Source organism: Triticum dicoccoides, chromosome 5B (genome assembly GCF_002162155.2).
Source record: "Triticum dicoccoides isolate Atlit2015 ecotype Zavitan chromosome 5B, WEW_v2.0, whole genome shotgun sequence".
NCBI lineage: Eukaryota > Viridiplantae > Streptophyta > Magnoliopsida > Poales > Poaceae > Triticum > Triticum dicoccoides.
In genome coordinates, this window is record NC_041389.1 from 600209458 (window position 1) to 600235804 (window position 26347).

A 26347-nucleotide genomic window follows, 5' to 3' on the forward strand; every position below is an offset into this window, starting at 1 on the left:
AAAATCTATATCTACTATCCATATTACACTTGTATCACCATCTCTTCGTCGAACTAGTGCAACTATACAATTTACCATTGTATTTGGTGTGTTGGGGACACAAGAGATTCTTTGTATTTGATTGCAGGGTTGCTTGTGAGAGACCATCTTCATCCTACACCTCCTACAGATTGATAAACCTAAGGTCATCCACTTGAGGGAAATTTGCTGCTATCCTACAAAACTCTGCACTTGGAGGCCCAACAGAGTCTACAAAAATAAAAGTTGTGTAGTAGATATCAGAAGACATCCATCATTGTCTGAACAGACACATGTGACTAGGTCACAGGGATGCCGAAGTATGTCAATGAGAAATAAAAAAACCAGTAACGAGGAGACCGGTATAGTGAGCATGAGAATGACTCAGGAGGATATCAATATATCTCACCTCGGGTTTTCTAAAGTATCGTGAAGCAAAGGGAATAGCACATGATACCCAAAGGTTCACTCAAATGTCATTTGTGTATAGATAGGGACTGATATGGATGCCCACTGTTGCGCTATTGATCATTGAACGAAAGGGGTTTAGTTCATGTCTATGTTTTGGCGAACCTACAGGGTCACAAGCTTAAGGTAATATCTAGTGAGTGTTTGTAGAGCAAAATTTATGAAATATTTTCATTAATATTCGAAATAGTTTCAAGAGGAACCAGAAGCGTTTCAGAGTTACCGGAAGAGTTTCGGGGTTTAGCAGGTAATACCGGGAGTTGATATATAGGTGGAAATTGTTTTCGAGGACTTAAATACTCCCTCCATTCCACAATGTAGTGCCTATAGATTTTTGTGGAAGTCAAACATTGCCAACTTTGACCAAGCGTATTGAGAAAATATTATACATCTATAATACCAAACATGTACATTCTAAAAATATAACTCATGATGTATCCAATGATGTGCATTTGATATTCTAGATGTACCTACTTTTCTCTATAAATATGGTCAAAGTTTGTAGTGTTTGACTTTTGTAAAAATCTATAGGCACTACATTATGGAACGGAGGGAGTATAAATTATAAAGGGCTCTAATATGATAGCAGGCCCCTGGAAGTTATTGTCAATGGGCTAAAGAAAATAAGAAAAGGCCTATTCGGGGAGAGTTAGTGGGCCCTAAGGCCCATTAGTGGAGGCGCCCAAAGGGGAGGCCAAATTTGGGAGGTGGAATTGGACTCCACCAGCCCCTTGGCCGGCGCAAGTGGAGGGAATCCCCTCCCTCTCCCTTCAAAGTATATATACTAGAGGATTTTGTCCTTTGTAGTCAAGTTTTGGAGCCTCCTCTAGTTCTAGTTCTAGTTGGTCCAATTAGAGCTAAATCTAATCCTCTCTGGTCCTCATAATTAGAAGCCCAGGGTGGTTCTAATATTCTCCCTCTAATTCTCCGGCGATGATTAGCTCTGGACTGCAAAGCGCTGTCGGATCATGAAGATCGTACTCTTGCAAACTGTGGAGAGGCCGTGCTTTCGAATATTACAAAGTATTGCTCCGAAAGTATTTTCCTTAACCATGGGTTATACAGAGGTGGGAAGATAAATATTTTGCAAACGAAGTCATACCATAATCTTGGTGATTTGTTCACAAATTATTTACCAAGTTCTTCATTCAAGAAATATGCTAAGTAGGAGATGACTTTGTGTTTTGCAAGATTCAAGGAGAGTTTGCTCCCATGCTAACATGTTTGAGATCTTCGGATATTTGCTATTGCACTCTTTTTTTTATGATTTTTTCCTAAATGGTATTTTATATAAGGTTCTTAATGAGGCAATAGTAATACAAGCATTCTGATATGCCATTTTCTCCTTATTTTTTCACTAGGTTTTTGAAAAGAGTTTCTATGGCGTATTATGTATATCTTCTCATATTTTTTCATAGGTTTTTGGAGGAATATTTTTCAAGATGATTTCTACATAGCCAAAGCGGAGAGCATGGAGGAATGTTAAGAATTAATTAGATATGATTAATTAAGGATAATCGCCTCTTGTAACTGTCGTGTCTTCTCTTTGCATCCCCCCGAATGGGTCTGTCCATTTGTTTCACCCTTTAGGACTAGTAGATATCATCATCAATGGAAAGGACAACTGTTCATTTTGCAATCAAATAATTTCGCATAGAAAAACCATGTCTCATACGAAATGAGTAGGACCAGCCTTTGAAATGAATTGCAGATTCGATCATTGGTCCATCTCACCCAACATTTTCTTTCGGTGCGTTTTCTAGGAATTAACGTGAGAGCTCGAAAGGCCGTTTAACCATTCAGACCGCAACATGCGATTTGGCCGCATGATATATTATCTTCATGCAACCGGAAGAGAAGATCCTAACACCATGTCTTTTACCTTGATTGCCTGGAATCGAATAGAAAAACAATATATTGCTGTCCCGAGAAAGAAAAATAATACAGTATATGCTGGGGAACGTAGTAATTTCAAAAAAATTCCTACGTACACGCAAGATCATGGTGATGGCATAGCAACGAGAGGGGAGAGTGTTGTCCACGTACCCTCGTAGACCGTAAGCGGAAGCATTATGACAACGCGGTTGATGTAGTCGTACGTCTTCACGATCCGACCGATCCAAGTACCGAACGTACGGCACCTCCGAGTTCAGCACACGTTCAGCTCGATGACGATCCCCGAATTCCGATCCAGCAAAGTGTCGGGGATGAGTTCCGTTAGCACGACGGCGTGGTGACGATGATGATATTCTACCGGTGCAGGGCTTCGCCTAAACTCCGCGACGATATGACCGAGGTGGAATATGGTGGAGGGGGGCACCGCACACGGCTAAGGAACGATCCATATATCAACTTGTGTTGTCGTGCCTGGAGGTGCCCCCCTGCCCCCGTATATAAAGGAGCAAGGGGGGAGAAGGCCGGCCCTAGGAGGGGGCGCGCCGGGAGTAGGACTCCCTCCTTCCTTGTTGGAGTAGGAGAAGGGGGAAAGAGGGGGAGAGGAGGAAGGAAAAGGGGGCCGCACCCCTTGTCCAATTCGGACCAGAGGGGGGCTGCGCGCCTCCTTCCTTTCGGCCTCTCTCCTCTATTCCCGTATGGCCCAATAAGGCCCATATACTCCCCGGCGAATTCCCGTAACTCTCCGGTACTCCGAAAAATACCCGAATCACTCGGAACCTTTACGAACTCCGAATATAGTCGTCCAATATATCGATCTTTACGTCTCGACCATTTCGAGACTCCTCGTCATGTCCCCGATCTCATCCGGGACTCCGAACTCCTTCGGTACATCAAAACTCATAAACTCATAATAAAACTGTCATCGAAACCTTAAGCGTGCGGACCCTACGGGTTCGAGAACTATGTAGACATGACCTAGAACTATTCTTGGTCAATAACCAATAGCGGAACCTGGATGCCCATATTGGCTCCTACATATTCTACGAAGATCTTTATCGGTCAAACCGCATAACAACATGCTTTATTCCCTTTGTCATCGGTATGTTACTTGCCCGAGATTCGATCATCGGTATCCAATACCTAGTTCAATCTTGTTACCGGCAAGTCTCTTTACTCGTTACATAATACATCATCTCACAACTAACTCATTAGTTACAATGCTTGCAAGGCTTATAGTGATGTGCATTACCGAGAGGGCCCAGAGATACCTCTCCGACAATCGGAGTGACAAAACCTAATCTCGAAATACGCCAACCCAACATGTACCATTGGAGACACCTGTAGTATTCCTTTATAATCACCCAGTTACGTTGTGACGTTTGGTAGCACCCAAAGTGTTCCTCTGGTAAATGGGAGTTGCATAATCTCATAGTTACAGGAACATGTATAAGTCATGAAGAAAGCAATAGCAATATACTAAACGATCAAGTGCTAGGCTAACGGAATGGGTCATGTCAATCACATCATTCTTCTAATGACGTGATCCCATTAATCAAATGACAACACATATCTATGGTTAGGAAACATAACCATCTTTGATTAGTGAGCTAGTCAAGTAGAGGCATACTAGTGACACTATGTTTGTCTATGTATTCACACATGTATCATGTTTCCGGTTAATACAATTCTAGCATGAATAATAAACATTTATCATGAAATAAGGAAATAAATAATAACTTTATTATTGCCTCTAGGGCATATTTCCTTCAGTCTCCCACTTGCACTAGAGTCAATAATCTAGTTCACATCGCCATGTGATTTAACACCAATATTCACATCTGCATGTGATTAATACCCATAGTTCACATCATCACGTGATCAACACCCAAAGGGTTTACTAGAGTCAATAATCTAGTTCACATTGCTATGTGATTAACACCCAAAGAGTACTAAGGTATGATCATGTTTTGCTTGTGAGAGAAGTTTAGTCAACGGATCTGTCATATTCAGAGCCGTATGTATTTTGCAAAATATTCTATGTCCATAATGCTCTGCATGGAGCTACTCTAGCTAATTGCTCCCACTTTCAATATGTATCCAGATTGAGACTTAGAGTCATCTGGATCGGTGTAAAAGCTTACACCGATGTAACTCTTTACTACGGGCTCTTTTATCACCTCCATAATCGAGAAATATTTCCTTAGTCCTCACTAAGGATATTCTTGACCGCTGTCCAGTGATCTACTCTTAGATCAAAATTGTATTCCTTTGTCAAACTCAGAGCAAGGTATACAATAGGTCTGGTTCGCAGCATAGCATACTTTATAGAACCTATGACTGAGGCATAGGGAATGACTTTTCATTCGCTTTCTATTTTCTGCCATGGTCGGATCTTGAGTCTTACTCAAATTCACACCTTTGCATCACAGGCAAGAACTCCTTCTTTGACTGTTCTATTTTGAACTATTTTCAAAATTTTATCAAGGTATGTACTCATTGAAAAATCTTATCAAGCGTCTTGATCTATCTATATAGATATTGATGCTCAATGTGTAAGCAGCTTCACCGAGGTCTTGCTTTGAAAAACTCTTATTCAAGTATCCTTTCATGCTATCCAGAATTTCCATATAATTTCTAATTAACAATATGTCATCCACATATAATATTAGAAATGCTACAGAGCTCCCACTCATTTTCTTGTAAATACAAGCTTCTTCAAAAGTCTGTATAAAACCATATGCTTTGATCAACTCATCAAAGCGTATATTCCAACTCCGAGATGCTTGCACCAGTCCATAGATGGATCTTTGGAGCTTGCACATTTTGTTAGCACCTTTATGATTAACAAAACCTTCTGGTTGCATCATATACAACTCTTCTTTAAGAAAACCATTAAGGAATGCGGTTTTGACATCCATTTGCCAGATTTCATAAATTGTGGCAATTGCTATCATGATTCGGACAGACTCAAGCATCGCTACTGTTGAGAAAATCTCATTGTAGTCAACACCTTGAACTTGTCAAAAACCTTTTTGTGACAAGTCGAGCTTTGAAGATAGTAATACTATCAGCGTTCGTCTTCCTCTTGAAGATCCATTTAATCTCAATGTCTCACCGATCATTGCGCAAATCAATCAAAGTCCATACTTTGTTTTCATACATGGATCTTATCTCAGATCTCATGGCCTCAAGCCATTTTGCAGAATCACCATCGCTTCTTCATAGTTCGTAGGTTCGTCATGGTCTAGTAACATAACTTCCAGAACAGGATTACCGTATACTCTGGTGCGGATCTTACTCTAGAAGACTTACGAGGTTCTGTAGTAACTTAATCTGAAGTTTCATGATCATCATCATTAACTTCCTCACTAATTGGTGTAGTAGTCACAGGAACAGATTTCTGTGATGAACTACTTTCAAATAAGGGAGCAGGTACAATTACCACATCAAGTTCTACTTTCCTCCCACTCACTTCTTTCGAGAGAAACTCCTTCTCTAGAAAGGATCCATTCTTAGTAACGAATGTTTTGCCTTCAGATCTGTGATAGAAGGAGTACCCAACAATTTCCTTTGGGTATTCTATGAAGACGCACTTCTCCGATTTGGGCTCGAGCTTATCAGGTTGAAAACCTTTTTCATATAAGTATCGCAACTCCAAACTTTAAGAAACGATAGCTTAGGTTTACTGCAAAACCATAGTTTATACGATGTCGTCTCAACGGATTTAGATGGTGCCCTTTTAACGTGAATGCGGCTGTCTCTAATGCATAACCCCAAAACAATAATGGTAAATCAGTAAGAGACATCATAGATCGCACCATATCCAATAAAGTGCGGTTACGATGTTCGGACACACCATAACGTTGTGGTGTTCCAGGTGGCGTGAGCTGTGAAACTATTCCACATTGTTTTAATTGAAGACCAAACTCGTAACTCAAATATTCATCTCCGCGATCAGATCGCGGAAACTTTATTTTCTTGTTATGATGATTTTTCCACTTCACTCTGAAATTCTTTGAACCTTTCAACTATTTCAGACTTATGTTTCATCAAGTAGATATACCCATATCTGCTCAAATCATTTTGTGAAGGTCAGAAAATAACGATACTTGCCACGAGCATCAACACTCATTGGATCGCATACATCGGTATGCATTATTTCCAATAAGTCAGTAGCTTGTTCCATTGTTCGGGATAACGGAGTTTTTAGTCATCTTGCCCAAAAGGCACGGTTCGCAAGCATCAAATGATTCATAACCAAGTGATTCCGAAAATCCATCTTTATGGAGTTTCTTCATGCGCTTTACACCAATATGACCCAAACGGCAGTGCCACAAATAAGTTGCACTATCATTATCAACTTTGCATTTTTTGGCATCAATATTATGAATATGTGTATCACTACGATTGAGATCCAACAAACTATTTTCATTGGGTGTATGACCATCAAAGGTTTTATTCATTTAAACAGAACAACAATTATTCTCTGATTTTAAATGAATAACCGTATTGCAATAAACATGATCAAATCATATTCATGCTCAACGCAAATACCAAATAACATTTATTTAGGTTCAACACTAATCCCGAAAGTATAGGGAGTGTGCGATGATGATCATATCAATCTTGGAACCACTTCCAACATTCATCGTCACTTCCCCTTCAACTAGTCTCTGTTTATATAACTCCTGTTTCGAGTTACTAATCTTAGCAACTGAACAAGTATCAAATACTCAGGGGCTACTATAAACACTAGTAAGGCACACATCAATAACCTGTATATCAAATATGCCCTTGTTCACTTCGCCATCCTTCTTATCCACCAAATGTTCAGGGTATTTCCATTCCCAGTGACCATTTCCTTTGTAGTGTAAGCACTCAGTTTCAGGCTTTGGTCCAGCTTTGGTCTTCTTTGCGAGAGTGACAACTTGCTTGCCATTCTGCTTGAAGTTCCCTTTCTTTCCCTTTGCTCTTTTCTTGAAACTAGTGGTCTTCTCAATCATCAACACTTGATGCTCTTTTCTTGATTTCTACCTTCGTCGATTTCAGCATCACGAAGAGCTCGGGAATCGTTTTCGTCATCCCTTGCATACTATAGTTCATCACAAAGTTCTACTAACTTGGTGATGGTGACTAGAGAATTCTGTCAATCACTATCTTATCTGGAAGATTAACTTCCACTTGATTCAAGCGATTGTAGTACCCAGACAATCTGAGCACGTGCTCACTAGTTGAGCGATTCTCCTCCATCTTTTAGCTATAGAACTTGTTGGAGATTTCATATCTCTCAACTCGGGTATTTGCTTGAAATATTAACTTCAACTCCTGGAACATCTCATATGGTCCATGACGTTCAAAACGTCTTTGAAGTCCCGATTCTAAGCCGTTAAACATGGTGCACTAAACTACCAAGTAGTCATCATATTGAGCTAGCCAAACGTTCATAACGTCTGCATCTTGCTCCTGCAATATGTCTGTCACCTAGCGGTGCATCAAGGACATAATTCTTCTGTGCAGCAATGAGGATAAACCTCAGATCACGGATCCAATCCGCATCATTGCTACTAACATCTTTCAACACAATTTTCTCTAGGAACATATCAAAATAAACATATGAAAGCAACAACGCAAGCTATTGATCTACAGCATAATTTGCAAAATACTACCAGGACTAAGTTCATGATAAATTAAAGTTCAATTAATCATATTACTTAAGAACTCCCACTTAGAAAGATATCCCTCTAATCCTCTAAGTGATTACGTGATCCATATCAACTACACCATGTCCGATCATCACGTGAGATGGAGTAGTTTCAACGGTGAACATCAATATGTTGATCATATCTACTATATGATTCACGCTCGACCTTTCGGTCTCCATGTTCCGAGGCCATATCTGTATATGCTAGGCTCGTCAAGTTTAACCTGAGTATTCCGCGTGTGCAACTGTTTTGCACCCGTTGTTTTTGAACGTAGAGCCTATCACACCCGATCATCACGTGGTGTCTCAGCACGAAGAACTTTCGCAACGGTGCATACTCAGGGAGAACATTTCTTGATAATTAGTGAGAGATCATCTTATAATGCTACTGTCAAACAAAACAGAATAAGATGTATAACAGATAAACATCATATGCAATCAAAATATGTGACATGATATGGCCATGATCATCTTGCGCCTTTTGATCTCCATCTCCAAAGTACTGTCATGATCTCTGTCGTTACCGGCATGACACCATGATCTTCATCATTTTGATCTATATCAATGTGTCGTCACATGGTCGTCTCGCCAACTATTGCTCTTGCAACTATTGCTATCGCATAGCGATAAAGTAAAGCAATTATTTGGCACTTGCATCTTATGCAACAAAGAGACAACCATAGGGCTTCTGCCAGTTGCCGATAACTTCAACAAAACATGATCATCTCATACAATAACTTATATCTCATCACGTCTTGACCATATCACATCACAACATGCCCTGCAAAAACAAGTTAGACGTCCTCTACTTTGTTGTTGCAAATTTTTACGTGGCTGCTACGGGCTTAGCAAGAACCGTTCTTACCTACGCATCAAAACCACAATGATAGTTCGTCAAGTTAGTGTTGTTTTAACCTTCGCAAGGATCGGGCGTAGCCACACTCGGTTCAACTAAAGTTGGAGAAACTGACACCCGCTAGTCACCTGTGTGCAAAGCACGGCGGTAAAACCAGTCTCGCGTAAGCGTACGCATAATTTCGGTCCGGGCCGCTTCATCCAACAATACCGCTGAGCCAAAGTATGACATGCTAGTAAGCAGTATGACTTGTATCGCCCACAAGTCACTTGTGTTCTACTCGTGCATATGACATCTACGCATAAAACCTGGCTCTGATACCACTGCTGGGGAACGTAGTAATTTCAAAAAAATTCCTACGTACACGCAAGATCATGGTGATGGCATAGCAACGAGAGGGGAGAGTGTTGTCCACGTACCCTCGTAGACCGTAAGTGGAAGCATTATGACAACGCGGTTGATGTAGTCGTACGTCTTCACGATCCGACCGATCCAAGTACCGAACGTACGGCACCTCCGAGTTCAGCACACGTTCAGCTCGATGACGATCTCCGGACTCCGATCCAGCAAAGTGTCGGGGATGAGTTCCGTCAGCACGGCGGCGTGGTGACGATGATGATATTCTACCGGCGCAGGGCTTCGCCTAAACTCCGCGACGATATGACCGAGGTGGAATATGGTGGAGGGGGGCATCGCACACGGCTAAGGAACGATCCATAGATCAACTTGTGTTGTCGTGCCTGGAGGTGCCCCCCTGCCCCCGTATATAAAGGAGCAAGGGGGGAAGAAGGCCGGCCCTAGGAGGGGGCGCGCCAAGGGCAGTCCTACTCCCACCGGGAGTAGGACTCCCTCCTTCCTTGTTGGAGTAGGAGAAGGGGGAAAGAGGGGGAGAGGAGGAAGGAAAAGGGGGCCGCACCCCTTGTCCAATTCGGACCAGAGGGGGGCTGCGCGCCTCCTTCCTTTCGGCCTCTCTCCTCTATTCCCGTATGGCCCAATAAGGCCCATATACTCCCCGGCGAATTCCCGTAACTCTCCGGTACTCCGAAAAATACCCGAATCACTCGGAACCTTTACGAACTCCGAATATAGTCGTCCAATATATCAATCTTTACATCTCGACCATTTCGAAACTCCTCGTCATGTCCCCGATCTCATCCGGGACTCCGAACTCCTTCGGTACATCAAAACTCATAAACTCATAATAAAACTGTCATCGAAACCTTAAGCGTGCGGACCCTATGGGTTCGAGAACTATGTAGACATGACCTAGAACTATTCTTGGTCAATAACCAATAGCGGAACCTGGATGCCCATATTGGCTCCTACATATTCTACGAAGATCTTTATCGGTCAAACCGCATAACAACATACTTTATTCCCTTTGTCATCGGTATGTTACTTGCCCGAGATTCGATCATCGGTATCCAATACCTAGTTCAATCTCGTTACCGGCAAGTCTCTTTACTCGTTACGTAATACATCATCTCATAACTAACTCATTAGTTGCAATACTTGCAAGGCTTATAGTGATGTGCATTACCGAGAGGGCCCAGAGATACCTCTCCGACAATCGGAGTGACAAAACCTAATCTTGAAATACGCCAACCCAACATGTACCATTGAAGACACCTGTAGTACTCCTTTATAATCACCCAGTTACGTTGTGACGTTTGGTAGCACCCAAAGTGTTCCTCCGGTAAATGGGAGTTGCATAATCTCATAGTTACAGAAACATGTATAAGTCATGAAGAAAACAATAGCAATATACTAAACGATCAAGTGCTAGGCTAACGGAATGGGTCATGTCAATCACATCATTCTTCTAATGACGTGATCCCATTAATCAAATGACAACACATGTCTATGGTTAGGAAACATAACCATCTTTGATTAGTGAGCTAGTCAAGTAGAGGCATACTAGTGACACTATGTTTGTCTATGTATTCACACATGTATCATGTTTCCGGTTAATACAATTCTAGCATGAATAATAAACATTTATCATGAAATAAGGAAATAGATAATAACTTTATTATTGCCTATAGGGCATATTTCCTTCAGTATATCCAAATCTCGGGTTCGTACCTCCTTCTCCTAGTTTATAGAAAGTACGATCCACATGAGCAACAGAAGCTTGATGAGGCTGCCGCAAACGATACCGAGCCAAAGCCCCTGTTGGAAGCAGAAGCGCAACAATTGGGGCTGTTGATGCATATTCATTTACATGGCCAGTGATAGGATACGCTAGTAAGACTTATACTCCCTCCGTTCCCAAATGTAAGTCTTTTTAGAGTGGAGTAAAATGAGTGAATCTATATTAAAGGAATACTACGTACCATCCTGTTGAAATGCAGGGCAAATGCAAGTTGCACGGCCAAGGGGATGCCTGCTAAGTAGAAGGCGACGAGATTGACACGCGCGCCTATCTTCTGCTCACCACATCCAGTTAGCACACCTGAAATTAATTAATGTTGAGACAAAGATCATGCATGCTGCCATCATATGTCTAGATTTCTTTTAATTTTGTACCCCCTTCATTCCTAAATGTAAGTCTTTGCAGAGATTCCACTATAAACCGCATATGGATGTATATAGATGCATTCATTTTGCTCCGTATGTAGTCTACCTAGTGGAATCTCTATAAAGCCTTATACTCTTCCGTATGTAGTTCATATTGAAATCTCTAGAAAGACTTATATTTAGAAATGGAGGGAGTATTTAGGAACGGAGGGAGTACTACATAAGTAGTAGTATGCCGGCCCGGCCGTACCAGCAAGAGAAGTATGGATTCCGTCCATGAAGAAAGACATGGCGAGAACAGGTATCATCCTGGCGATGTATGCCACGACTTCCTCCTCGTTGCTGTACACGTAACCCCAGAATCTGCGTAGCAGAATCATTGTGACAGAGATCACCGAGCCTTCCAGCAGGGCCAGGCATACGACCAGTCTGGTCGCCAGCTTCGCTGCCTGAGGCCTACCGGCACCAAGTTCATTGGAAACGCGTGTATTGTATTGTACTAGTATACATGTACGTGCAAATGCACGCATTGGCTTCCCTCGCCCGATTGGTGCATTGCAAAACAGCCAGCTCATCCCTCTGCGATGACGCGATACGTGCGTTACCGATGCTTATGGACCGGCTGCCAAGGCGGCTGAGACAGCCAGCTACGTGTACGGATGGACGACAACAGCAGCAAGCATGTGGATTTTTCCAGCATTGACATATGTGGATGGTTCTAGAGAACAACAGTAGCTTGGCTAGCATTGGTTATCTGTCGATGGTTCCGGAGAACAACAGTAGCTTCACTGGTACTGTAGCAGCGAATCCGAGCATTTCCAACCATTGGATGGACCATATCAATGGTTCAGATTGCTTCCTGATCATGAGATTCAAAATTTCAAAACTGGTACACTATATAGTATAATATAAAAATATAGATATAGATGTATGTATGTATGTATATGCGGACGGGGAAAAGCAAAGAGAATAATTAATCAGCATGCTATTCCACATTTTGTTTGTGAATTTCGTTTCGGGGTACAATACGATGCGAATACGATACCTTATGGCTGTGCAGAGACCAGATGGCACCATGAACATGAGAGCGCCGGTATTGAAACTGCAAGATTCAATAATTAATCAACGACTTAGAAAGAATGAAAGGGCAAAAATTTGTGGAAATTGCACCTCGTGCGTGCAAAGGTTTTCTGGATATATATTACCATATGGACAATACTGAGGTTTCGAGCTTAGGGTTAGGCAGCGGACCGGAGAGCAGCACAAGCAATTCAAACGACCACCGAAGACGGCCCTGGCCAGCGTCGCGCCTTTGCTCCCCATGCCCGCCTTGTGCACCAGCGCCCAGCACACGAGGACGTGGCTCAGCGACGTGACGGCGGAGCTGGCCATGACCGGCACGACGATGCTCTGCGTCTGCAGAAACCGGATGTGGCACGTGAGAGGGACGTACGGGACGAGGGACGGGATGAGCCACCGCGCGTAGGCGCCGGCCTCGGCGGCGATGGCCTGGTCCTGGCCGAGGAACAGGAGGATCCGGGTGGTGTTGGTCCAGACGAGGGCGATGGGGACGCAGGCCAGCGCGAGCACCAGCATCGCCCGTTGCTTGTAGACGCCCAGGAGGTGGTACTGCCGCGCGCCGAACGCCTGCCCGCACAGCGTGTCCAGCGCGCTCGCCATGCCAGCCAACAAGCTGAAGCCGGTGACGTTAGCGAGGGAGGTGGCGAGCGACGCGCCGGCGAGGTGAAGCTCGCCGAGGTGTCCCACGAACATCACGGACACCAGCTGCAGCGCGCACTGGAGGAGGCCACTTGCAACCAGCGGCCCCGCCAGCCGCAGCAGTCGCTTCGCCTCCGACGCGGCCACATTCTCGTCCCGCTCCACGAGCAGAGGCTGCTCGTCTACGCTCGGGTTCTGCATATTTTTGTCAGTCAGCTTTACTAGCTTCAGCTGAGGACTGGACGCTGGAGTAAATTCGTGAGGAAGCAGGGGACATGAAACGTACTGTATTTATTAAAAATCTCCAGTCCAGTGGTGGTTTGGTGGTGACCGGTTAAGCGTGGCCGCCAAGCATCAGACATTGGTGCGAGCAACCATGTTTTGATGCTTATGCACGAGGAACGTTATGTTAGATTGATCTCTCCTTCAATGGGCCCAACGGCTCATTGGGCCCTTGACCCACGCCCTGATCGGGGGCGTCCAGCCCAAGCAAGGCTGGTGGGCCCCTGTCGCGCAGTGCTATAAAGAGGAGGTGAGGACCAGGGCACAGGGTATGAGGTTCGTCGCTACCACTGTTTCCCCACTCCTAACCCTATCCGATCCAGAGGGAAGCACTGAAGCGACGGGAAGCGCCACCAGCCACTCCACCGCCGCCGCTCACGCACTCTCTGCCATCACCGCCGTATCCACAACCACCGGCCACCGTCACCATGGCCGGCATCGGAACGTCCTCGAGCCACAAGAAGGTAAACACCTGAATACAGAGAATATCCCACTGATCTACTCCTAGTCGATCCAGTAAGTCTATCAATGGTATCTAGAGCCTGTCTAGTGATTAGATCAAGTTGGGAAAGAAAGATTCGGAAACGAATCAAAAGAGAAAAGAAAACGATCACAGATATGATTTTGATCTCGAATCGAAGCAGAAAGAGGGAAAGAAAAAAAAAACTCCTCGTCGGAAAAGTTGCGCCACCGCAACGGCCGCGCCGTTCCTCTCGATTCCGACTCGCATCGGCATGCCGAGGTTTCGGGAAGAAGAACTCTACCCCGACCGGGGCAAAGGGCACCGCGGCCAAACCGTTCGACGGCGACGCGCTCACGGCAAGGCGAACGCGCAGCCGGCGAAGGGGATGGCAACGGCGCCACGGTCGTCGCCTCCAAGCGGAGCAGAGGAGGAGCGGGCGCGTAGGAGACCAGAGGGCTCGGTCGCGCCTCTCTCTCGCCCTCTCTGTCACAGGAGGAGGAAAGAAGGGGGAGGGCCAAAAGGAAACGCAGGCTCGCGCGGCGCGGCTCGACGCCGTCGCCGGCGGCCGGCGTGGCCCCAACCCGCCGCATCAGGAAAGCCGCTGCGCCTCTCTGCTCTCTCTCTCTCTCGCTCTCTGTTGTTGGACAAGGGAGAACTTGAAGGAGGTAAGAAAGAGAAGAGGCCAGCGCGGCCCGGTGCCGCTCGTCGCCGTCGCCGGCGACCGGGCACGGTGCGGTGGCCGGTCCACGCCGTCGTGGGCGGCCGGGGCGCTGCCCCCGTTTCGCCGCTGCGGGACAGAGACGAGGAGGAGAGAACGGCGCGTGGGGGAAAACTGGCTAGGGTAGGATCGGATCGATCGGGGCGGCGGTTTTGTTCGACCGAACATCGCGCATAGCCGTCCGATCTGATCCGACGGCCCGAGCAAACCCTAGCTCGCGCTGGGCCTGAATGGGCTGAAAGTGGAGGCATGGGGCAGCCGCCGCTGCGCCGTCGCCAGCCGCCGCGGGCACGCGTGCGGGGTGCTGGGCCGAGGCCGCGGCCGCACGCGCTGGGCTCCCCTGCAACTATTTTTTTATTATTATTTTCTTTCAGTACAGAAAATCGAAAAGAAAAAAGTCTCTAAAAAGTAAAATAAAAAGTTTCTGATAATTTTGATTGTTCAGAAAATAGAAATATTCTGAAAAGTAAAATACAAGTTTATGAAATGAAAATGTCCATGAATTTTATATAGAAAATAATAAAGTTCATGAATTTTTATTCGGTCAAAGAACAGTTTCTGTAAAGAGCAAAAGTTCGTGAATTTTTATTCATGATTTTCCGCTGCGTAAATAATTAATAGTACTCTTTTACAAAGAAAATAAAAGTTTAGATAGAATTAAGTATTTAAAGAGCATATTAAAGTAATTATGATTATGTTATTTTTATGACCAACGTTGTTAATAACATGATCATGTATTATTATTGAAAATAAAAGTGCTCTTTTAAAAGTGAATAGAACTAAAGTAAAAGTTTAAATTGTTACTCCTCTACTCAAATTTGAACCAATGGGATAATTTGTTTAGAGAGTAGAAAAGTATACAGTGATGCTGCTGAATAAAAGTAAAAGTTTTATTCTCCAATTAAATTGGGACCAACAGGAAAATTTAATTGGAAGAACGGTTTTTGAGAGGAGTTTTTTTTTCACTTGTGGGTGAAATCAAATTCAGATAGCCTCTGCTATAACAGTAGAAAGATATTTGATTAAAGTTTAATTATGGTATTGTTATTTTCTGACTAACGTCGAAGATGAAAATATTATAATTCAATGAGTCTTATAGTTAAAAGTTCAAATCTCTGATAAATTTTGTGTCAATGACCAATTTTCAGAGAATTTGATAAAGATTGAGAAATTTATATTGCTAGGTTTCCGCTGCAATAAAGTTGATAATGATGATTATTTTCTTAGCAAAGTTACTTAGTAGAAATTTTATCATCATATTATTTATGAGTTATATGCGTTTTTTCCATTTCTGCCCAACGGTGATGTGGAATTAATGTAAAAAGGTGATGTTTATTCTAATTCTGTCACAACAGTGATTTAGAATATAAAAGAAAGTTTTACAAAAGTTTAATGTGCATATTTTTTAACCAGACCAATGTAGGGTTATTTTTATGCTCGTTATTGTTGATTATTGGCTATGTTTCTCAGACTAAAAGTTATTCATGCTTTCATTCGTGAAAGTGAATGGCTGGGTAATTGTGACCCGAAAGATGACTAGGAAAGGTCATAACGTGAGGGAGTATATTCTCTCTAAAGAATGGCTTCAAAAGAAAAGAATTTTTGGATATTAATCCAAGAGAAGAAAACAGATAGATCATTGAGAGTCTTGGTTGACGAATGTCTTTTATGTATTCTATACGAAGAAGATTTTCCAGTCAACATGATTTGAGATGAAACAAGCAACATGCGTGTTTAATTTGACCAACGTCGAATCAAGCATATGTGTCAAAGAGCATTAGGATTTATTTATAAATTTGATGATTGAATATGTAGTCAAAAGAGCCAATTCTAGCATTTATGTCCCTTACATGGAATTACCCGCATTGCAGGAAAAGATGATTATGATAAAACCCGCATGGCAGGAAAAGTCTGGGAAAATCCCTGCGTAACCCGTATGGCGGCAGAAATTTTCTCAGACTTATCCTGTATGACAGGAGAAAGACATGATGACTCATGTGATTTGTGTCCCACTCTGGGAGAAAAGTATGGAGTAGCTATTATGCTTTCCTAGTATCGACCATACATCTTATGTGTAACGGTCATTAAGCACTCAATAACTCCGAAGAGAATAAAAGTTACAGACGAACCTAAAGATAAGAATGATATGCAAGTGTGACTTGCAAAAGTACTAATGATAAAGAACTTTGTTGAGTTTCTGAAATGGAATAAGGGAAAAGTACTCTCATACCAGCTAACAGATAACTTCATTACATATGAAGTAATCAGATAAATGAAGTAGATACTCAAAGTTTCCTCTATTCACAAGAGTTGTGAATGGTCTTTCGAAATTGTGGCAGAAAAGTTCTTGCCACATTTCGAGCGGGAGAAAGAAATATGAGATATTCATTAATGAAAAATGTGATCGTCTGGGGGAGTACGATGATCATAATAATACCCCTTAAGGAAAGAAAACTAAGGAATACTAAGATGGTGCTTAAAGTGCCATAAAGAAGAAAGTTTTAACAGAATAAACCCAAATAATAAAGTTTAAAGATACGCCATTCTTATTGAAGATGGAGTAATCTGGGGGAGCATGGTATGAAGATACCTAAGACTCAAATAGATTGTATCTGAGGGAGCATGTTGTATGACCTATACAACATCCGTTGTTAGCTCTATAAAAGAGGAATGATTAAACATGGATCTTGTGATAAAGGTCCCTGTAAAACCTATTGCCTCTTGGAAGTGAAAGACTATATAATTAATTTGCCTCTTGGCAATGACAGAGCAACAACAACCCCATATGAAAGAAGTGCCAGTACCTGAGACACAGATGGTCTCAAGGAATGAGAAAATCAGATACTTCTGATTACTATAAAGTCTATGTTAGTGAAATTCAAATGGAGGTTGATCCCACCTCATTTAAAGCGCTCAATCGAGTTTTGAGAAGTGTCTGCTTATCTAAATGATAAGAGACTATGTGAGATGAAATGAAATTGATGAATTCTGACGATGTTCGGGACTCATGAGTAATTTTCAATGGAGCCAAAACAGTAGGCTGTAAAGAGTCTACAAGGTCAATGTGACTCCAAAGGAAATATGTAAAGGTGTAAAACACGACTAAAATCGAAAGGTTTTTGCGCATTTTACACTGAATAGATTACAATGAGTGTTGGTAGCACATCATGATCTGAGTTACATCAGATGAAAGATATTATGATATGAGTTACATCAGATGAAAGTAAAGAACACAAGGGATACTGCCTGAAGAAGTCTTTTATGGACTAAAGCAATCAAATGTTGTTTTGGGTTAAAGAAAATAAGAGGACAATTGTGTTTGTATAAAGTTATAGAATGGGAATTTCATTTCCTATATCTTGTACATGCGGATAACATTCTGCTTGTTAGTAGTGATGTTAATTCGACTGCAGGAGGAAAAGAAGTTCTTGTCCTCAAAGTTCAAAAGAATGTCTCTCGTTATAAGGATCGAGATTCACCGAGAAAAGAATAAAGGGGGTATTAGGAGTGTCGCATTGGCATGCTAAGGAAAGTTTCTAAAGTATGCATGCGAGAAAACCTACACCTGTTCTTATAGTAAAGGGTAATGATTTTGGGAACTTTAGTGTTCCAAAAGTCAATACGAAATAGACCAGATGAATATGGTACCATATGCTTCAGCTGTTGGAAGCTTAATGAATGCAAAAATATAACATTACCGTGACACAGTTCACGTAACCGGGTTGTTTTGGTAATGTCCAGTCCAGATATAGATCACTGGAATGGAGTCAAGGATATCGGCCTCATGCTGAAAGAAATAAGTGCTCTCAAAAGATTGTGAGTATAAAGACAGGACTCGTGAAATATACAGCGAAATCCACAATTATCGCTGACTTTCACTCTTGGAGTTTTTGTGTGAAAAAACTCTAAAGAATGAATCAATTATCGTTAATATGATGTAAAGATAATGTACAACATGATATGAGGTAGAGGGACAGGCAAAAAGGTTAATGAAACATGTACCCGGAGTTGATAATGGTTGACAACAACAATAACCATTAAGAAATTCGCTCCTATGACAACGAGTCAAGTGTGGTGCGAAACACATTGACACAAAGTTATACGTTGTTAAGGAGAAAGTCCGGAATTATGTTGAAATGCTTGGAGCATGAAAGCAACAGACAAGTATTTGCAGATCTGCTTATTAAAGGCTTACCGCCCAGTGTGTTCGGAGAACACACAGTCGACATGGGTTTTATGGTATAGTCTAAGATTTCCGGACAATAAAAGGGCCCAAGGTTAAAGAATCTGTTTCAAAACAGAGGAGTGTGTTGTAGGTGTTGATTCTATCGGGAATGATCCGTGATGATGAGACATGCTCTACATGCAAATCTGTGATGGAACGAGTACTTTGAAAAGAGTTATTTCAAAGTATAAAGTTAAAAGTATATGTTGAGATCAAGGGGGAGAATGTTAGATTGATCTCTCCTCCAATGGGCCCAACGGCTCATTGGGCCCTTGACCCACGCCCTGATCGGGGGCGTCCAGCCCAAGCAAGGCTGGTGGGCCCCTGTCGCGCAGTGCTATAAAGAGGAGGTGGGGACCAGGGCACAGGGTATGAGGTTCGTCGCCACCACTGTTTCCCCACTCCTAACCCTATCCGATCCAGAGGGAAGCACTGAAGCGACGGGAAGCGCCACCAGCCACTCCACCGCCGCCGCTCACGCACTCTCTGCCATCACCGCCATATCCACAACCACCGGCCACCGTCACCATGGCCGGCATCGAAACGTCCTCGAGCCACAAGAAGGTAAACACCTGAATACAGAGAATATCCCACTGATCTACTCCTAGTCGATCCAGTAAGTCTATCACGCTCCTCTCATCTCAGTTAAAATTTGGTTGGACGAGCGTGCGATGATGCGACTGATCAAGCAGTAAATCGAGCACTGCTAGTAGCCCAAACAGCAACAGACAATATGGAATGCAACTTGCCAGCCACGCTTTGGCATTCGGCTGCATCAACTAATCAAAGCAACTCAATTTATGGCCGCCCCTCCTCTTTGACGCAGTGGTGAATGTTCTTACTAGGATGCTTCCAAAAGCACCTCATAGTGGTTTGATCTTTTCGCAGCAGCGCACCTTTTTTTTTTGTTTGATAGAGAAGATCGAAATATAGAAACTATAGAATCCTTTTATTTTTTGGCGTATTGATGTGACCCTCATTAGGGTATACAAAGAATACATCATGCGAGAGGCTTTTTTTGCGGGAATACTTGTATTGCTCAATCACCAAGTCCTTACAATCATCAAGGACTAACTTCAAAACATCCTCCGGGCCTGAACCGACCCAAGTCATAGTACGACCTTCTACTCTAGCAAAACTAGCTAGTCTATCACTCGCTTTATTTTGACAACGAGGCACATGAGTAATACAAGTCTGCCTAAGACTCAACAAGAATTTAATTTCAGTAACCAAAGAAGCATAAACCGAGCGATCCACCATGCGAGAGGCTTGAAGTACAAGGCAAAACAATATAGGTCTAGATTAGTCCTATCTCTATTTGAAAAAAAAAAGATTAGTTCTATCTCTCCCGTAACATTTGTATTTGTAACATTGAGTGAAGGAAGCGATTAAAACTGAAATTGAAGTCTTGTGCTTTAAATTGTTGTCCTTTTCGCTTCGCCATCATCCACTACGTCTCTCATAATTAATGGGCTGGACTATGGCGGTGACTCCGTCCCTTTTAGTGTCTTCTCCGTGTCTCCGCTCTATTCCCTTCCACATCTAACATTTTTAAAAAGTTGCTCCCCACTTCTACCTAATCCCTCACCATGCACACCGTCCACATCAGCTTTAGGCCACATCACCAATCAGTTTGCAAAATCAGCCAATCCCTACGGCCCCATTATCTTAACATGCACACTGTTTACGTCATCATCGTGCCACGTATAAGCTTTAACAGACAGCGGTCATTCACAATAGAAGTGATGTCGACGCTAGTGACAATGCAAATACTGACTTGACTGTCGATCAAATTTGTTGCCGATGAGTAGCGGCTGATGTAGCCCTTGTTGTTGATATCAATGTGGCCGGTCATACGATGTTAGTAATTGTGGTCGAGATAGTTATTTTGATGGTGTATTGACAGGAGTCGATTCAGCAGCACATAGCAAGAGGAGAAAAAGTGTTATATTGTATATGACGGAGTTGCAGTTGATTTGAGTTATGATCATACTCAGATATCATGTGCATGCGACTTAGGTTAATAACCCAGTTAAGTAGATTGTATCGTATTTTCTAGAAGATAGGCTAGGCCATTGATAATGATGACAAGTGTCGTCTTGAGCTTGACAACTTATTATATCCAAGGCAAAAGAAATGTTGTGTACCAAACATTGTCAAGGCTCGTCATAGTGACTTTGCTCACACTAGGCTCTGATCATGTCCAAATATGCGTGAATCTATGGGTTGCACACTTAAGGGAAAGGAACCTACTTGAATTGATTCTGATTGCCCACTCAGATGGGATCCGAGTGACGATCGGGCTCGGTTTGAATCCAAGTGGAATACAGGCTTAGAGTCTTGATGGGCCTCGTGGTGGGGCCGGTACCCTTTTTTGCGGTATAACTTATAATCTATTCATCTTGAATATGGTAGTCGACGAACACCAGAAATAATAAAAACTACATCCAGAACCATAGACCACCTAGCGACGATTATAAGCATTGTCGTAAAGAGTATTAGACCATCTAATGACCTAGCCTTGACCATTTCTACACCCAGGTCGTGCGATCGGATTTGGCAGTCCGTCGCTCGATGTTCCTCCTTGCACGTCCGGATACCTGAAAGGCGTTGCACATGTGCCACTTAGATGAACCATCCGTAGGATCTATGGGGAGCTGATCGTGGGAATCACGAGCAGGAGGTAGTACAACTACACTGCTCCATGTGCTGGTCTGGCTCTTCTTCTGCTGCGGGGCTACGCATCTAGTGGTAAACCCGTGATCTACCTTCACAACATGTTCCTGGTTGTGTGAGCCAAGGTAAGATCAACTCGGGATCATGTGACCCTTTTCTCTCAGATACGAGGGGCTCTTGTACAAAATAAACTAAGTACTTTCTCCATAAAATAAAGAGGTAACCATGTTAGGAAGCGAGATTTTCTTTAGCCAAAAGATACTTCAAACTTCGAACGAGCATGAAGAGATTACCGATACTTCTTTATATTTTGAGTTTCTCCATGGAACCTCCATGCAAGATCGTCGGTCTTTCCCTAGAACCGATGAAAAAAGTTGATCGCTTCTAATGCACTCGCTTAGAATGGTGATATAATTTTTTGTTTGCTAGAGTAATACTCTGTGTGCCCAACAACAAAGACATATTTCAGAGGTTGTATTAATCACACATAATCATGGGAGCAACAAAGGTCGATGGAGATGACGAACACGACAATTACAACCTCCTCAGGCAGAGTACCAGAACAGGGTAAAAATTAGATTGTCTCAGAACATGAAGTGAAAAAAATACATGAGTGATCAACACCCTCCCCACGTATGGCATGACGGCCATGGTACTACCCCCCCCCCCATCGTGATTAAGGCACTCGACAATAGGCAGGCCTCGGGAGCGCAATGCCTAGTCGCATGGGAACACGTGTGCAATCTTAAGGAGGAAGGTGGGCTTGGCGTTCGGGCGCTTGCAATCCAGAACCAAAGCCTCCTCGGAAGAACCTCCATCGCCTTCACACCTAGCTGGAGATCTCTTTGGGTGTCATGGGTGTTTCGTCGCTCGACTACACGCCGCTTGGGGACGTCAGGTGCTCCCCCAGATCAGTGAACACTAGACTCCCTCATGGCCCTCTCCCCTAGTATACCTCCATCACGACAGTTAGCCTCGGGGATGATCGGCGTGTAGAGTTCTGGCATAATCAGTGGCTCCCCTACAGTCCCATGTTGCCATGGAACCCAAGGCCACCATTGCAACGGTTGTCATGAGAGGCTACGATGCCCTCCTGGTTCCTCGCCTAAACCACCCTAGGGAGCATGAGCGTGATATCATGCTCATGAATATCGCCTCCGTACGGCACACTGGCTGCCCCGATGCAAGCCGCCTCACCCACTACTTGAGGGGTAAGGCTGTGCGAGTCGTGTCCTCTCCCTTTGTGTTGTCCGCTTTGACAGTGAGGTCAACCCGTTTGCCAACTTCGTGTGGCTCAGTCGCGCCCTATCTCGGGTGTTCTTCTTCGGGTGGCTCGCGATTCAGGCCTGGGTCCACATGAGGATGTCCTCCTTTGTAAGAAGATCATCGACACTATCGATACGGGCCATCCCATGTGTTATGACACCATTGAAATGACAAACCATCTATTTTTCTCCTACCCCTTCGCCTGCCACTTTTGGGACGTGCTCGATGTTTGGCAAGATCTCCAGGCCGACGTCAGGTAGCTCCATCTCTTAGATCTCTATGTCATAGTGCTCAGGTGACGTCTTTATTGCGCTGGTGCTGCTAGCAACTTTGGAAACACTAGAACGGTGTGGTCTTCTAGGATATCCATCGTCGCTACCCCTTCTTCTCAAAATCTGTCGCGATGATGTTGTTCTATGGATGCCTCGCATGCTAGCTTGCCACCACGGTGAGACCGACCGTTGGATGGACTGCTTTTGTCTAAATCCCTGATTGTTCTGATGTAGCCTCTCCCCTCTTTGGCGATCCCACAACGTGCTAATGACATGTTATGTGGTCAAATCACTATAACAAAGCGACACACAAGTCGATGTTCTCACATCACTTCTGTATGCTCTATAAATACTGCTAGCTGGTGACGCACTTTACTCTGTCATTCCTCGGTCATCGAGTTAAGTTTTTCTTTCCGGGCTATTACGGTTAGAGGTGAGCACTTTTACAACAAAAATCAAAGAACCAAACTAAATTGAGTTGACCGATATACCTGGTTTATTTGGTGAAAGATGTTCAATTCGGTGTTTCCATGGCTAGTTGTTTTGTGTTCGGAATGTATCATCGATTTTCATCCTACATAAATCGAATTGACTATCAAACCATATACATCAAAATGGACCTCCCTTTTCATTAACATCCCTACTTTGCTGGCATGTGTAGGCATGGCCCATGGCCAAGTACGATGCATGCCCCGCACATAACCCAATTCACTCGTGTATGTACTCTCAGATTCACTTTCTTTGCACCGGTTTTCGTCCCTAAATGGAATTTAACCTCTCAACTAATTCTCCTCCTAACCTTAAGATGAGATTTACTGCTACAAGGCCTACCCACAACGACTCTCCGACAGGTGCTCGTGTTAACTTGTGATGCCTAATACACACTTCTATTCTTCTAGACTCTGTTGGACCTCCAAGCATAGAGGAGTGGAGGGCAGCAACAAATTTTCCTTAAGTGAATGACCTATTCATGGCAGGCGTAGTTTGAAATTGATACCTCTCAAACAACCCTACAGTAAAATACAAGTAGTCTTTTGTGTAACCAACATACTTAATACAATTTTTAATTATGTAGGTGCACTAATTCCATGAAGAGGGTGATAATTTGGGTGATAGATTGATAGATTGGATGGTAATAAAAAATCGAAATAAAATAGGATAACAAGGTAAACAATAGTGAAAGTGAGTAAAATGGTGTCTCAATGCTTGAAAATAAGGCATAGGGTTGATACTTTAACTAATGATATTTCTCACATAATTAACATACTTAAAACACATGATATGTCTTCACAATGTGTAGTAAAGAACCACTCCTAAGTTTCTATTTTTATTGGATCAAAGTAAGGTGTGATAGCGTAGGAATGGCTAGGTACACCTCTAAGTTTGTCTTTCTAATCATGATCCATAGGGCTACCCCAATATCACTTCAGACAACCCCGAAAATTATACTAAACAATCACCTTACGATCTCTATCATTCTAATATATTATCCATAGAGTCACCTCCAATGTCACTACGGGCATCTCCAGGAATTATACTAGACATGAATCATGTAATCTCATTGCTCCCAAAATATTCAATCCAACACAAAGATAATATGAGGGAGATACATACATCACAAAAGTCAACTCCACTAACAAATCCCATGATCACAATCAAGATCGAAAACTTACATGATCAACAGGAGAGAGAGAGAGAGAGAGAGAGAGAGAGAGAGAGAGAGAGAGAGATCACATAGCTACCAGTATAAACCCTTAGCCCCGGGGGTGGACTACCCCCGTCTCGTCATAGGAGTAGCAAGGGATGATGAGACGTTGATGAAGATCAATCTCCCCCTCTGACAGGGTGCCGCAAAAGGGCTAAATCAATGTTCTCCTCGGACCAGGAAGTGGCGGTGATGAAAAAATTAGGATAAAATATGGGAGGTATTTTTAAGTTCGTTGGTTAAAACCAAACAGGCATGCCCTAGTACGCGCTTCTGTTGGCTGGCTAGTCCCCCTCTTGGGCCTCGGTCATCTGGAGAGGCGAAGGAAAAACCAAAGAGGAAGGAAAGTTGAAACAAGTATAGAGGATCTTTACAATGTTCCAAAAAATATAAAACGTTAAATGTAAAAAAACATGTTAAAAAATTAAAAGTTCATGAATTTATAAGATGTTTACAATTTGAAAAACATGTTTCATGAATTTTAAAATGTTTACGAATTTCACAAAATGTTCCCCTCAAAAGAAAATGTTCATGAATTAAAAAAAATGTTCTTGGGTTTGAAAAGAAGTTCCCAAATTTCAAAAACGGTCATTAGTTTTAAATAAAATATTAATGAATTTAAAGACTTGTCTCTCGAACGGCGTAGGAGCGTCACGTTCTTCTGCGAATAGGCTCAACAACTGCCCACTATCGATCCACTCCGATCCCTAACATGTGGGACCATGAATGGAAAAACTACCTTGATGCACCAAAAGGCTTCATTCCTAGGGAGCTTAGTACTTCAGAGGAGAGATACTCTGGTTTCAAAAGGAAAGCAAAAGAATTGGTCTGTAATTCCAATAGAGGAAAGAGTTCAAGCGCTGACCGAACTGGAGAATGGGCACCATTTCTAGATTGACGTTTGGGCTGAAGAAAAGCTGTAACCGTTTTCTGTCTTTTTTTCCTGAACAAATTGTGAACGTTTGTCTGTCTTTTTTTCCTGAATTTTTTTCCTCGTCCGTCGCGATGCAACCGCAGCCATACAATGCGGGCAAAGCACATCATTCTTCCTCTCAAGGCTGTCATCCCATCCTCTGTCCTTTTTCTTCCAGATATTGTCGGATTCCATTGCAGAGATTATTCTCCACTCTCATCAACTTGCTCGAACAGTGACCGATCATTCAGACCACTGGCACTGTGCCATGCGGCATCCACCTGAAGACACGAGAGCCACCGCACCCGTCACCGCCCCTTGTTACGACCGTCGACCAGTCATACTCATATCGCCGACCCCGATCTCGCACCTTCGCGTCTACGTGCGTGCCCGGCGCCGCCACGTCTCCCCACGTCTACATTGCAGGGACGTCGTGATCGGCGGCCAATACTCTACGCAGTGTCGTGTACACGAGTGTGATCCAGGTGGAGACGGCGACGGGAGAGAGATCGAGACCGGGAGGCGGCAGCCATGGCGATCAAAAGGCTCTCGAGAAAAGCGGAGAATCTAGAGGAAGAGGAATCAATCTGCTCCCCTCCCACGCCGGTGCCCCCCGTCCGTCCACCCAAAGCCCTGAGCTTTTCATCCT

The 26347-nt window shown here is 43.3% G+C and overlaps 1 long non-coding RNA gene and 1 pseudogene across 1 annotated transcript; one reads left to right on the plus strand and one right to left on the minus strand.

The window, feature by feature from the left end:
* Nucleotides 1-2326: 2326 nt before the first annotated feature.
* LOC119306272 lies at nt 2327-13379 on the minus strand (annotated as a pseudogene).
* A 344-nt stretch (nt 13380-13723) lies between these two features.
* Nucleotides 13724-17969, plus strand: LOC119311952. Its single transcript, XR_005151187.1, has 2 exons — nt 13724-13924; nt 16513-17969. It is a non-coding gene; the product is annotated as an uncharacterized LOC119311952 (long non-coding RNA).
* Nucleotides 17970-26347: the final 8378 nt, after the last annotated feature.